Genomic DNA, 15,787 nt, shown 5'->3' with positions numbered 1-15,787 from the left:
CCCACAGGTGGGGTGGGAGGGCCAGCGTGTGACAATGGTCACCCCTGATGTGAACACATCACTGTGCATTGGGGATCTTTGTGTTGTAGACTAGTGACATAGCAGCTGGTTTGAGGCTGGGCTGTTGGGGTGGTTTTGTCTTTTTTTTGGATTGTTTTGGGGTTTCTTTTGGCTTCTTGTTTTTGTTGTTTTGGGTTTTGATTTTCTTTTTGGTGTTGAGGTGTCTTAGGGCCCCAGTTTTGCATGTCAGTAGTTCAGTGGCCTGCTGGGTTCTGGTTCTTAGGTGCTTTTAGAAAACATTCTAACCAAAAATCCACATTAGTGTGTTATACATCTATACCTCAGCAGATTTATTTTAAATATCTTTATATAATACAGCAGGTTAACCCATTCTTTCCTCTGTTTAATCTACCATGCACAAATGCAGATTTACCTGTGAGACATGAGCCTGCAGCTCTCTTCTCACTCTCCTTCCAGCAGTGATTTGCATCCTTGCTTCTACATCCTTCCTTTGCTTCATAGAGCCCCAAAATACATCCCATCCACTGATGAGACTGTGCTGAGTGCAAATTGGTGTAATTAAGAAAAAAGTCCTCCCTGTGAGGGTGGGGAGGCCCTGTCACAGGGTGCCCAGAGAAGCTGTGGCTGCGCCTGGATCCCTGACAGTGTCCAAGTCCAGGTTGGATGGAGCTTGGAGCAGCCTGGGCTAGTTGAAGGTGTCCCTGCCCATGGCAGGGGGTGGGACTGGGATGAGTTTTAAGGTCTCTTCCAACCCAAACCATTCTGGGATTCCATGATTTTATTAGAGGCGTTCTTAAGACCAGGTTGAAAGCCTGTCCAAGGCCACAGGAAAAGCTCAGTACCAGTGCTGGGATTAGACACTTGCAGTTCTTGGCTTTGAGATTTGGGGATCTGAGGCTGGCTGATACAGAATGAAATACGAGCATCCTGAATTTTTCATGTAGCAGTTCAAGTATATTTGGGCTAGATTCATCAAAGGAATAACCGGGAGAGATATTTTTCATTTGTAGAATCCTAATGAATACATGACACCGCTATTCATTATTTATCTGCTTTCGTGGTTTAATTAATAGTTCTACTGGCCATTTCTGACTTTTTTTTTCCTTATTTATAGAAAGCCATCACTTCAAAAATATTGAGTTGTGATGCTGTTTGTTACCTTTCATAACTTTTCCTTGCTATTAGGACAGAGTGAACTTTGCTATAACTTCTAATGCCATCTTTTTTGCTGTTCCTTTGAGTCCTGTCAAAATTTGTGGTTTTCCTCCCCCCCCAAATGCCTTTTCAATGCAGCTGACACGATTTTAGCCAAGGGAAGGTGGTGTTTCTTGTGCGGGAAGGAACCACTAGAGGACACCACCAGACGACGCAGAAAGCAAACAAACACAGCTGTAAACAGAGAAAGTCGGGGGAAAATTAGTAGGGGTGGGAAAATGCAGATTCCTGAGGTTTCACGTGGATGAATGGAGCTAACCTGCACCTCCTTACTGCCAGCCAGAACACATGGGCTGGCAATGACCAAATCCTTGCAACACCATGCTTGGGGTTGTCCTGTGCAGGGCCAGGAGTTGGACTTGGTGGTCCTTGTGGGTCCCTTCCAACTCAGGAGATTTTACAATTCTGGGACTGTGTTCTATGAGCTTTATTTCTCACGGTTCTAGGGCAGACCCGTCTGAAGGAGGCTCTCCCAGAAGCTCTGCAGAGCTGCTGTCACTGACCTGGAGGAGCTCTGGGACCCTGCAGCAGGGTAGGGATGATGGTGAGGTGATGTTTCTCACTGTGGGAGCCCTTGCCACCTCTTCAGTGCTGGCCCTCGGAGGTTTCTGCAGGACAGTCTTTCCAGGGAGGAAAAACCTCTTGACCTACTGAAGCTAATGGGAAAGATGGTGGAAGTATAAAGCAGACCTCTCCCTTGCAGGTTGCCCTTAAAAAAAGTGGTTTCAAGCACAAGGGAAGGTTTAAAACTTTCAAATCACAGATTTAAGGACAGGATAATGACTTCAACAAAGCAATTAAAACAAATGTCAACATTTTCTCTGTACAAAAGCTATAGCCAAGCCTGGTACAATGGGTTTTTACCACTTGTGAAAAAACAATGAGAAAACTTCCCCATTTTAAGCATTTCTAAAACACTCAAGGAAAATTACATGTGAATTATTTGCAGAAAAATCAGATCACAAAGTCTGGTTCCCGGGCTCTTGCCTCTAAACGAAAAGTCAGAGGCAAAAGGGGACAGGGAGATAAATGTCATTTCACAAGGCTCTGCAACCCTAAATGCAAAACCCCTGTGAAACCCAGTTGAAAAATCGCCTGTTTTCCATGTGTCTCTCACATCTGTGTGGTGCAGTGGATATCAGAGGAGCTGTGAGCCCCAAGGATTTCTTAGGGGGCTTTTCATCCCACAAAAATTATGTAAGTCATGTGAAATCTCAGCTCTGATGATGATGATGGCAAGGCTCCGGTGATCGCTTGAGTTGCAAAAGAGTTTTGTGCTTGGCTTGGACTTCCCCTCCTCATTCTTTGTATGAATACAGCTAAACCCCCAAATGCCAGGGATTTCAGGGAATGCAAAAGCATCTAGGAAAATTCTCCTCTTATTTCTCCACTTATTTCTAAAATGCTTTTTAAAATGGCTTTGAGTTTGCTCGTGACAAACGAAATCACACACACACACAAAGTACCTGCCCTGAAAAGCTGAATGTGAGAAACTTTGCCTGTCAGTGGCAGGACCATGCCAAGCCTGAGGACTCTTTTCCAGACCATTTTAACCAAATCCACCCATATCTGAGTCTCAACATTTCTCTCAAGATGGCAAAACCCCCCCAACAAACAAACGACCAAATGAAACAAATAATACAGCTCCAAACATCTGATATGGGTAATGATTGCATCTTTTTGTTAAAAAAATATCATCAGAAAGTTGGTGTTTTGGTTTGTTTGGGGTTTTTTTTTGTTTTGTTTTGTTTTTTAAGTTAAACTTTCAGTATTTATCAGAATACTTAAAATATAACAGAGGTTTTAAAAATTATCATATTTCCAATATTTCCAAGATGGAACTCTTCCATTTTCTCTTTAAATTCCTTCAAAACTTTGAAACTTTTCCATATGGGAATGAAGAGAGTTTGGAGACCATTTAGATGGATTTCTAATTAATCTGCTGGAATAGTGTGGGGTTTGTTTTTTTTTTTAAATATTTATTCCTTTCCTCATTCTCAGTAGAAAGTGAAATGATTTTTTTTTTCTGATTGCATCATATACAAAGGGTCCCCTCAGTAGAACCTTCCTTCACTAATGGTCCCATCTCCAGTGTGACTTATGTCGATTTTAAGTTGGACTGGCAAAAAAAGATTAATTTAATATTTTGTTTTATGGAAAGCTGTGGGGTTTACCTCTCTCTGAGGGCGGTGTTTGCTCTGTGGGAACATTCCTGCCTTTCTTTCACTCAGATCAGGATGGCACAAAGCTCATCCTTCAGGTGTGGAGCAGTGGTAACTTCTCTTCAAGGGTGGTGATGGCATTTTCTCTGCAGGTACAAACCTCCACAGATACAATTTGTTCCCGGAGGAGCGGAGCATCACCTGCTTGCTGCGGGGTTTTCAGACTCAGAGCAGCTCCTCTGCCTGTGCTCCCACTGGGGAAGGTGCAAAAGCAGCCTCAGAGTGGTCCCTGCCTAAGGAGGTGGCACAGAACTGCTTTTGAAAATGGTCTTTCTTCACTGATTTCCCTTTCGCTTCCTCTTTCCCTACCCCTTCCCTCTTTTCTTTTTCCTTTTTGACTCTTACTTTGTCTGTCTGCCTCCTTTTTTGCTGTGGAGGTTGTTTTATTTTTCCCCTCTTTTTTTATCTTTTCGTCTTTTTTAATCTCTTTTCTCTGTATTTTTGTCCCTATTTTTTTTTCTTTTCTTTTCGTCTCTTTTCTCTCCTTTTCCCCTCTGCCTCTCCCCTTTCCTTCACCGTGCTGTGACCGTGTCTCTGTCCTGCCCTGCCTCGGCAGCCCCACGTCCCCTCGGAGCCACCCGTGCTGGCTCCGCTCTGTCCTTTCGTGTCGCGGTCACCAGAGGGGGACAGAGCCTCACGCACGGCACCTGCGAAGGTAACACTCCCTCCGCCGCCCAAAAGCTCCTGCCAGGAGCTGGGAGATGGATTTTGGGGTGGCAGCTGCGCCCCTGGGTGCCCCAAGCTCAGCGCTGGGTGTGATGCTGGTGCCACGCCACAGAGACCAGCCTGGGGTCCCCTTGCTATCTCACGGCACCAGTGCCCCTTTAGCGTGGAAAAGATGTGTGTGCTTAAAAAGAAACACTCCAGCAGCCCTTCAAACAGCTGTGAATTCCCTGGGGGTTAGGCAGGAGATTGAGCTGTATCCCAAACTCGGCTTTGGAACTGCTCGGCTTTTCCTGTGTGCCATTGTAACAGAAATGCTGTTTAAAAATTACTGTTCCTGCGTTTAAAGATACCTGTTCCCCCCAGTTTGGGTCTGATTCACTGAGAACTGGCACACACCAAGTATTTAAGTTAGCAGCACCCATCCAGGAGAAGAGTTTGCAAGCGACAGCATTGGAAATGAGAGGAGAAGTAAATTTGATGAGCATTTGGCTTTTTCAATAGCTGGTTATGCCTGATTGGAACCCGTGGGGAAAACAAACACAATTATTTGTGTGAGATTGGATTTCACTGCCAACAGAAAATATAAAATCTGTCACCTGTAGGCTCACTGGTGTCTGGTCATGGGCTGGGGGATGCTCCAGCAGTGCTGCTGGTGGGTGCCAGCAGTAGCAGACGGCCCTGAGCCAAGGTCTGTGCTCAGGTACCCGTGTCCTCCTGTCCCACTGCCACGTGTGACCCCTAAAATGTGGGTCACCCATATGGTGAGGCGAGGCTCCCTCCCAAAATCATGGAGATGGCAAAGCAGGTCCCTGGAACTGAGGACCAGGCTGTCCCCAGGGGCGTGTCCTGTGGGCTGCAAGCCTGGCTTTGGTTGTGTGGCCAGCCAAGCCTGGCAGAGCAGAGTCTGCAAGACCTTAAGACATATAAATAATACTTGGCTTGAGTCCATTTCCTCAGCTCCAGGCAGCTTGCAGTGTTCCCTTCTCTGGATCCTCAGTGTCAGACCCTTGCCCGAATCCAGCTGTCCCTGGTAATTGAATTTTAATGCCTCAGGCTGGGAGTTTGTGTTGGTGTTTGAAGTGAAGCATTTCAGCGTGGTCACCCGTGGGCTTTGAAGCTCCTTGTCTGGTCCCACCTCTGTGGGGGCAGCCACTGTGCTTGGTCCCAGCCAACCCCACACAGCAGTTGTTGTAGATAATTGAGGAGTTTTCTCTTGTGCAGGTGGGAGAGACTGGACAGCTAATGAGAGTTTATTCTGGTGGATCTGAAAAATGCATTAAATATTCTTGAGAGAGCCACCAAGTGCTGTTTGGACAGTTGGTGGCACCTTTGCAGCCTGCAGGGTGGCCCCTGCAGATGTGGCCCTGCTGTCAATGATGGGATATGAGGCACTGAGCTCCCCACAGCCCCTCCTGGGCAGTGACATCCCACAGACCTGGAGCAGGTCCCCATGGTCACAGCCAGGAGGGCCTCCTTTCTGCAGAAGGAAGAGGAATTTAAGGTGGAGGCAGTGACTAGAGAAACATCAAAGCTGATATCTGAGACTCTCTTTCTCCTCCTTAAACCATTTCATGTAATTTCTGTGCAAACAGAAGGCCTGGGTGATTATTATGTGGTTTTGTGGGTGTAAATTTAATGTGTTGTTCCCATGCAGCCACTGTGAGGGAAGACTTTTTCTTTTGAGTTTTTCTCTTTAACTCCCTGCTTTCACTTTCTCCCTGGAGTCAGCACAGCCAGTTAATTGTCACCAGAGTGGGAAATAGCTCTGAACCCCCATCAGCACCAGGGACTGGCACTGCCATCCTGGTTTGCAGGAGGATACAGGGAGAAGCAGCAAATCTTCAGAGGCAGACTGTGACCCAGCCCAGAATACAGGGAAAGGGATGCAAAGTGCACCTGGTGGGTGTCACAAGGCTTCTGAGAGTCACCTTGTCCCCAGACTTTGGTGGAGAGTATGGCATGGAGCTGTGCCAGGGAGGTCCAGGCTGGATATCAGGAAAAGGCTCTTCCCCAGAGAGAGTGCTGGGCACTGCCCAGGCTCCCCAGGGAATGGGCACGGCCCCGAGGCTGCCAGAGCTCCAGGAGCGTTTGGACAGCGCTGCCAGGGATGCCCAGGGTGGGGTTGTTGGGGTGTCTGTGCAGGGCCAGGAGCTGGGCTGGGTGATCCCTGTGGATCCCTTCCAACCCAGAACATTCTATGACTCCATGGTGTTTCATGAGTTCCAAGAGGACACTCAAACCAACAAATCCCATATTTAAGAGCTGGGATTTCTTTAAGGATCTTGGGGAACAGCAGCATTGTGTTTCACTTCTCCAGAGCTCTGGAGGCCAGAGCTTGTTGAGCTGAAGAACCAGTCTCTCTTTCTCAAGTTAGCACAGAACAATGGTGCAAATGTGTCTTAGGGACAGTCTTTTGCATTTTTATTTCTGATTTTAACCTATTGCACAAAGAGTTGAGAATCTCAGCTCATATTGATTTATTTACTGTAAGAAAATTTTCCATGGAATTACAGCCATTTCCCCTATTTTCTGGTCATAATAATCTGAATTTTGCCACCGCTTGTGTTCGACTCTAAGCACAGGAACAAATCCCCCTGAATGCAGCTCGTTGAAACATTCCCACAGCCCAGGAGAAAAGAGGTGGCTCCAAACAGCTTGGAATGTTGTTGTGCTTGTGTGTCTGCGTGTAATACAGTCGGGCAGACCTGCACTGCTGTCTGAGCTGCAGAACAGATGACTCAGAAAAGACTCTCAAGTAAGTTATAAATTGTTTCCTGTCACCCGAGCTGCCGTCTTGCTCTGCTGTTCTGCTCCTTCCTATTACATTTGTTTCCTTCCTCCTCCCCATTCCCCATGTAAAAACAAAGCTGAAGGCGCTCATGCTGATGTCCTGCTCAGAGTATTTTTAGTAGAATCCCCTGGGTTTGGGCTGCCCAGCTCTCACAAATAACCGAATCAACCAAGCCCATTGCTGAGCAGCTGGTTTGCTGCTGGTTGGATAAAGATGCGTTTGGAAGCAGTTCCATTTTTCGGTTTATCTTTTATTTCCCACATGGATCCTTTGTAGCTTAACACGTCCTGCTGAGAGTTAAACCTGTCTGTGCTTTCGGACCCACCTCCACTGCACGAGCTGATGTTTTGTTCCAAGTCCCACAGCATCCAAAATCTGTTGGGTTTGTCCTTTTTGTTCACGACCCCTCCGTGGGGAAAGCTGGAGGTCTGTATTTGTGCCTACAAAGATCCAGGTGTTCTCTGGTGAGTCCCAGGGGCCTTGGCTTGCTCTTGGCATGTGTGTAAACACACTGAACTCGCTGAGGAAGTAATGAGCTGGAGTAGATTTGGGAGCAACAAAGGTGGAAGGGGTTATATTTTCCTTTCTACTGCTTTCCTTCTTGAAGACCACTGGATCTGTGCTGTCTCTGGGTCATAAAAGATGAGTGGAAAATTGAGATGTAGAAGAGAAAGCCCCAGGCCTTCATGTTTCCAACAGGAAAAGCATTTTTCTGAGCTGGAGTTTTCCATGGTAGCCCCACAGGTTTTGGGGATGCTCTGTGTATTTTGACACCACAAGATTCATTCAGCTGGTGGTGCTTTGGCCACAGGGGAAGGATGCTTTTAAGATGTGGTGATTTCTTGCCCCAACCTTGCCTTGTAGCAACAAGGCCCAGGTAATTTTTGACTTTGTGTAGGTGTTTTTAGTCAGTCCAGGCTACTTTTCTAAATATAAAAGTACATTTTGCTCAGAGAACTACAGGAATATTTTAATACAGAAAACACAAATCTGGAGGGGAGCATCCTGAGGATTTGCTCCGCTGTCCACTTGTGGTCACCCCCCTGGTGTGAGTGGAAAGGCAGCATGTCAATTAATTTTGTTTACTTGAACAGAATTAATGTTTTCCTGCATTTCTAAGGAGATACTTCGTCTAACTTTGAGCATTTTTTATTTAAACTTCAAAAATATTTTTCTGACCTTTTTTTTTCAAAATCAAGAGACCATATGAAAGTGAATCTTTCTTCTGATCAGCTTCCACTTAATAAATGTGTGTTTTTCAAAGGGCTGATTACTTCAAACCTTTCTAATTAGCTCCATGAAGTGGACATGAAAATGTCCAAGAAAAATGTCTGGCTTAAGGTACTGCTGCTTTTGGTCTCTCTCATCTGTGGAATAAGTGGAAAAGCAATTTTATAGGTGGTAGGATGGGGATGGTGAAGAGAACATGCAAGAAAAAAAGTCCCTTATACCTGAATATATTTTGACAAAGATCTAAAGAAAGCACTTAGTCTTGTAGAGCAGAGCTACATCCTGCTGGTGTGATCAGTTGTGGATATTGATCTGCCCTGGTAAGACTGAAAAATTACCTGTAATATTTAGATACTGCCATGATTTCTGCAGTTTTGGAATTTCATTCTGGCTTGTTCTGGGTTTGAACTTCCCCAAGGTTGTTGGGAGTCTGGGCTGGGCTAATTCCTGAGGAAGGAAGCAGAAGAGCTCTCTTATTTCTGTGGTTTTTAAATGAAGGTTCAGAGTTCACTTGTACAGTGCCTTGGAAAGCAACTGATAACAAAAGAGATTTGGAGTTTGGATAAGATAAGAATCAAATTGAATATTTGTCCTGACCCAGCAGTGCGCTCAGTCAGGAGATCCAAAGAGTTGCACTTGTTTTAAAAGAGTTTTTCTGTTTTCTCCATCTCCTAAACTTCTCTGTGCTGATGTTGGACTCAAGCACTAAATCTAACAACAGTCACGAACCCCATGGGATGACAGCAAATTTGTCTCTAAACTGTGGTGATAGTGAACTTTCCCATCCCTTCTTTATCATGGCTGAGTACCACAGGAGTTACAAACACCACGAGACACTCAAACCTCTGGGGCTACTTTTACAACTTGTCAAGAAAGGGATGATTCCACAGAGTTGCTGATTTCAGAGGTGGCCCCGAGCTGAAACGTCTGTATTGTCCCAGCTCCTACACTTGCTGCAGCTCAGCCTGAAGCAGTTCCCAGACTGGGCAGGACACTGAAGACGATGTAATTAACCACATGCAAGGCACCCCTGAGCAGGAAGGGGTGCAGTCCCCAGTCCATACCCCTGAGCCTCCTGGCTTTGGTGAGTTGCAGTTTATTCCTCTTGGAGCGAGGCCTGGTGCCTTCCTCCCCGGAGACCATTCCTGTAATTCCTGTGTAATTTGATTAGCTCCAACCAGACCTGCCTACGAGAGATAAAATAAATTTGTCTAACCTCCCCAGATCCCACTGAAAACGATGCCTCTGGTCCCTCCCAGTGGGAACTTGTGCTCAGCAGAGACGCAGTGACAGAAACCAGCCTCTTAAAAATGATTTATACAGCACAAACAGCAGGACTAGTGGAACTTAGGAAGTGTTCAGTGACAAGGGGTCTCTGGCTTTGCTTTTATTGTCTGAATCCTGTAAACCAGGGTCAAGGAACCTGGAGATGTACCAGGAGGCTTGTGTAGACACTGAAATGGCTGATTCTTCACTGTCTCTTGATATATTTAGAAAGCACTAGAAAAAATATTGCTTTTTCTGACAAACCTGCCAATAAATTTGCTCAGTAGGCATAAATAATGAGCAGCATGGGGACATGGCTGGCAGATGATAGTCTTGACATGTTTGTAAGCAACTCAAAATCCATTACCATGGGATCAAAATTGCATAACAGTCTAAGAAAACATTGAATCAGGGCCTAAAATCTAATATATCAATTTTGATAAGCTACCTAGTAATCAGCTACAAGAAAACTTATCTTGCTCAGGTTGTATTTCTAGCTGGCATAGAGACTGAAAATTAAAGAATTAGCATATTTGTGGCAAATAAAATATTATGCTTCCAAGCAAGTGACTGTCCTTACTTAATCCCCTGCTTTGTATTTAGAGTAGCTGCAGCGGCGCATCCTATATGTCTGAATGATGTGTTTAGAATAATTCATCAGATAAATTCATGTCCATGAATAATCTGCATTCAGATCATGACCTTTACCAAGCTGTGCTTTTTCCAGGGCTCAGAAATTTCAGCTAATGCTGGGGAGAAACAAGAGGAACGCAGGAAGTTTCCTCCCATCTACTTCATTCCAGTAGGATTCCTTGTTTGGGAGCAGGGCAGGAAAGCCTCAGCCCAGGGAATTTTCTGAGTGTGTTGCTGGAGAGGTGCTTTAAGTACAGACAAAGCGTTGGGGGCACAGCTGAGCTGGGAGAGCCGTGTGTGGCCAGCGCTGAGTGCCTCGGCTTTGTCAGCATGGGCTCCCCTGAGTCCCCCTTGCTGTCACTAACAGTGGACTGAGAGCAGCAGTGCAGTCCCCGGAGCTGAGCTGATGTGTGGTGTCTTCCCAAGCCCCAGTCCCTGACTGCTCTTGAACCCTGGGAGGGGTCAGACAGGTGGGAGTAGCTCCCAGCACCGCTGGTGGCTCTCAGCCCTAAGCCTGGGCTGCAGACTGAATCCCTGCAGACTGAATCCCTGCAGACTGAATCCCTGCAGGCACTGGGCACTGCTGGAGGTGTCTCACCGTTGCTGGGTTCTGGGAAATGAGGCAGGGCAGTCTGTCCAGCTGATGCAAGTCCACATACGTTTATCCACTGAAACAGCTGGCTGCTCATCCCAGCACTTACCTGGTGGGAAAACCACTCATGAAGCAGCTCTCACTGTGTGAGTGAGCTATGCACACTGACTGCAGTGCACTGGAGAGGACAAAATTAAAACAGCGTCAGGACCATGGACAGGCGCTCAGAGAAGCTCAGGTTACAGCTACAAGTGGTTGTAAGCCTTGGTGGGTTTTACTCACCATGCCAAAAACTAGTAGGAAAGAAAATAGCCAGGAAGCAACAGGGCTGTAAAGTGTCAGGAGCAAAAACTGACCCAGAGGTTTCCATTTAGTGAATATTATATCTTGATACTGGATGACTCTGATGGCAGTGATTTTAGGAGTGAACTTTAGTATTTTTAGTATGAAACATTTACATTCTCCCTCATTTGCTTTCAGCAGTTCGACAGAGCTTTGTGCTGCTCTCACACAGAAAAGTCTTAGGAATTCTGCAGTGTTCTTTATTTGCTTCTTGTGTTTAAGATGGTAAATACAATTTTGTATTACTTCTTTCTGTGGGAATGAGGCTCCCCAGGGCATGTTCCTCAGATCCTCTGGGTCATCTGGGTGAAGGAAAACCTCCCAGGCTACCAGCTGTGTTAAGTGGCTGGGGCCACTGTGTTCAGCTCGGGAGACTTTGGTGGTTTGATTCACCAGGTCACCCAAGGAGCTGCTCCTCCTGCAAAATGAGCAGGAAAACTTGAGACTGGATTTGCTAGGCTGTAGTCCTGACTTTGTTGTTCCCCCTCTGGATGAAAGCAATGACTCAGTTTCCTTGTCTGTAAAATGGAAGGTTAGGATTGTTGTCCCTTTGCAAGAGTTTGAAGAGAGGATGAGAAGCTCAAAGCAGATGTTTTTCTGTAGGAAATGTGTGTGAAAGAAGCTTGAAAGGGTTCTGCATTCAGCACTGTGAGGTTTATTTGCTGTTTCAGCTTGTTTGTTCTTTCATCAGGCCGTTGAACAATAGCTAATGAAAGGGGATGACCTTATATTTTTTTCCAGGATATTACTGTTCCCGTGTCTGTGAACCAATTAACACAGCAGCTTTGTGTGAGGAATGCAGCAGTGTTGGGTCCTCCCTGTTAGGACTTTGATGACTGCTGCAAAAGCAAAAATGTGGCTGAATGGGGCTTTCATTATTTCATTATTCTCTAAATTTATTTTAGGCTGCTAAAGAATTAACGTGAATAATTTTCCCATTTCACCATCTGCTTTAGACTCTATCTCAAAGGATTCCCAACGAGCATGGCACGCAAAACCCTTTAAAAATGATCCTCTCCATATTTCCTGCACTCAGCAGTCTGCTAATGTGGCCAATAGATCTAGGTGATGGGCCTGCATGATTTAGGGAGCATCATTAAGGTTATGATGAGCTATGCAACTGTCTTGTTTATTCACACTTAGCAATTTCCTCGCCGTGCCTTTGTCTCAGGAAGACTTTTGCATTTAAGCTTTCACACAGAGAGTAATGCCAGAGACATTCAGCTGGTGAGACCTCCACCTTGGGCTCAGGAGCATGAGCTGCTCCTCTGCTTTCCATCTTATTTCCCTCGTGGCTCGGGCTGGACATGCTGAGGAGCTCTGGTGAGCTCTCCATAACTGACCCGAGGGGATGTGCACGTCTGCTGCTGACGTTCAGAGGGTCACTCACAAAGAGTTTACATGTCTTGACTGTCAAGTCTCTGTCTCTATGCATTTCCCACTCCAATCTCTTGGGTCCAAGGGGTTTTTTTTATTCAGTCTTTGCCTACTGGGGTTGAACTCCACTGAAGCCTCTATTAAACATCCTCACCGTGATGCCTCTCAGGGCAGCCCACAAGTGCCCTCCTTCCTTCCTTCCTTCCTTCCGAGGAGGAGGAGGAGGATCAGAAAGCTAAAGTATTTAACCTGCCTGTCAAACAAAATTATTCATGGCAGGTGAGTGGCTGAGCAGCATTTCACAAGGTTGCCGTGAATAATACATAACATGGTCAGTCTTGGCACGGGAGTGCTGCTCTAACTTTAGAATAATTCCCACGCCTGCAAGAAAAATGCTGAACATCTTCATATTCCTCATTTCCTGGGATAGGTGTGAAGGGATGCTGTGATGGCCAGGCGTGAGCAGCTGCAGCTCTGCCCTTTGGGGCTGTGGCTGCAGGGCAGGGCAGAGGGGCAGAGCCGTGTCCTGAGCGGAGCTGACAGGCTCTGGGTCAGCCCGTGCCTGTGCCCCCGGGATGTGCACACGGAGATTGATCAGCGTGGGCAAAGCGGGATTGTAACGAGGTTACGCAGCTCTGGGATGGCACCTCATCATCTCCTGCCAGCGTGGCACCAGGGGGAGATAAATGTGCAGCTGCCCTCGGCTCTCCCCTCTCGGTTTTGTTTGCAGAGCAGAAGACAGACGGACGGCCATGCACACACGCTCAGACTTCTCCCCAAAGTATGATGTCATCCTGGTGTTTTATATTCAGAGTAAAATATTATAATGGCACTATTTCCTTCCTTCAAGCAAAAAATTAGTTGAGCAGATCCTCTATTCTTGTGGAAACACTGTGAGTCTATTGCTTTGCTGCTGGGAATTGGATTTTTTTTAATTCTTGAAAGGAGCTACTTTCTCACACAAAATTTTGGCTGAAATAGAGTTTTTACCATGTTTTGCAATAGAATACATAAAGGAATCTGACTATTTTATTTTTTGATTATATAGATATACTTAGCTTTATATTTTGAAGTACTGATACCTTATAAATTAAAACAAACAGGAAACAGTCCAACTTTTTTATTTTTATAAACTTTAATTTTCACTTGCTCTTTCCTCAGTTAACCTGCATTAGCTTTTTACTCACCCTGGAAATCCACATGGTAATAAAAGGGAATAGAAGTATGCTTAAATCCCCCCAAATCCATCACTTCATTAACACCCACACACCTCTCATGGTTTGAAAAGTGCATTTTGATCGCTGTTTTGTTGATGCCAACATAAATGAGTCACAAAAATCTTGGTGCAAACTCTGCGAGTCAAAGAGAGTCTATCCATTGACTTATTGACTTTGGCTCGAGCATTTGATGTACAGAAACAAAAGAGATTGAGAGATCTGGCTGACCTGAAAGATCCCCTTTCCAGGAGCAATCCATGAGAGGTATCAGGAGAGGATGGATGTGATGGACAGAGGGGTAAACAGAGTGGGTGTTACAGCTTTAATGTGTGGCTTCAAGGGCACTGGAGTGAGGCCTTTAAATTCACATTAGGATTCTTCTCGTATTTGTTAGATAGAACAATATTAACCTTTTGAATTTATTTAGAAACTCATTAGTGCTTTTTTCTATAGTCCATTCTTTTCCTGATTAGCTCTTCTCATTACAATTCAAATTTCTTTCTGCTACGTTTACCACATTGTCCTGCTTTCTCTCATCTCTATTGTTGCTCGGCTTAATTTATTAAAGCAATGAAATGAAAAAGGAAGGGGGTATCAGTTGACACAGCAACCTTCCAAGCCTTTGGCATTTGAGGAGGAAGAGAGAGGAAGGGAAACACCCCTGAGTTTGCCTTTTCCTCCAGGAAAAGGGGTGGGAGGATGTGGCAGCTGTTTCTGTGTGGGATGCAAGCATGGTTCAGAGTGGAGAGGCAGATAAAAACCTTCAGCATGTGCCTTAGCCCATGCCCAAAGGTGCCAGCAGGGCACTGAGGTGGCTACAGTGACAAACCTACAGTGAACCTACAGGCTTGTAGGGCTTCACTTTCCTGCTTTCTCACTTCAGCCGTTGCTCAGTCCCAGCATTTTTAAATGAAATTCCCTCTGAGGGTTCAGTGTCCTCATCCTGTCCTGGAAACGTGTGCAGCTAATGCTCCTCTGGCATCCTGTACCTAAGGTTGTTTTAACAACTCTGTGTAAGCCTTTAGTAGCATTTCTTTTGTGTACTTTTCCTTGGGATCAAGATAGAAGTTGGGAGCTGCTGTAATTCCTCTTGATTTCACTCAGCTCCCATGGAATGTGAATGGATGCTCTGATAAGGTTTTTTTAGTAAGACACTTGAGCCTGTCCCTGTTTTGAGGGAACTGGGATGGGGAGATGCTTAGATTCATTTATGTATTTCTTCCCTGATTTGCAAACTATTTTTTATTAGGAACATCACTTTTGCCCTGGGGTTTTTTTTCTTTCAGTATGGCTCTCACTTCTCAGCAGCGATGCTGCCACATCCCATGTGCCTGTGATTAAAGCTGCATTCACTCCTGTCAAGAGGTGATTCAATACAGCCAGGTGATTCCAGCCATGCCAACAATCGTGGTTCTCTGCTTATTGGTGTGTTTGAACATCTCACAAATGTGAATGAATGTGTTTACGCAGCAGCTATCGTAAAACAGGGAAGTGCCGGAGTGTTTTATTTGAGGAACAGAGGGATTAACTCAGCAAAGGTTATATAAAGAGGTTTTGGCAGGGCCACAAAAAGAATCTAAATTTCTGAGCTTCTACTCCAATGTCTTAATCATAAAACCATCTTTTCCCTGAATTCTTTTCTGTCTGTGGTAATTATAGTTTTGGCTGCATTTATGTCCTTTATAAAAACCTGTCTTTCACACATCCTGTGAAACTGAAGAAAAGAAAAAAAGAAGATAAAACAATCATAATTTTCCAAGTGTGTAATTCTGGATTCCAGCAGAGGCCTAAAACAAGTAAGGTAATTATTCCACTCAGTTCAGCACCGTTTGGAGAATTAGGCTATTTCGGGAATTGTAGATTGTGAATAAGACACATGGACTGGAAAAAGTTCAATGAGCAACATGTAAAATAAACCAAATGCTTGCAAAAATCAGCTGAAAGAAAAAGAGCTGGCTGCAAGTGAAGGTGGTTGGAGTAAGATGGGAAAGGTCAAAGGAAGGCTAAAAAAAAAGGAAATAAAAAGAAAGGTTTTATTATTTCCTTTAGCTTATGGGGAAAATACCAGAGCATATTTTCAGGGCCAAATTAATTCTTGGTGCAAAGTAAAGATAAAAGGACTTTCTCCAAGGACGAATTTGGCCCATGGGCAGTTACAGGAGGTCAGTCGGGGAAGCTGCCAGGGACAGGTGGAGCCAGCTAGTTAAAGGCTAGG

The sequence above is a fragment of the Corvus cornix genome, chromosome 20 (genome assembly GCF_000738735.6).
Source record: "Corvus cornix cornix isolate S_Up_H32 chromosome 20, ASM73873v5, whole genome shotgun sequence".
NCBI classification, from domain to species: Eukaryota; Metazoa; Chordata; class Aves; order Passeriformes; family Corvidae; genus Corvus; species Corvus cornix.
The sequence above is the reverse complement of the archived record's forward strand: the minus strand, read 5'-3'. Positions refer to the sequence as shown.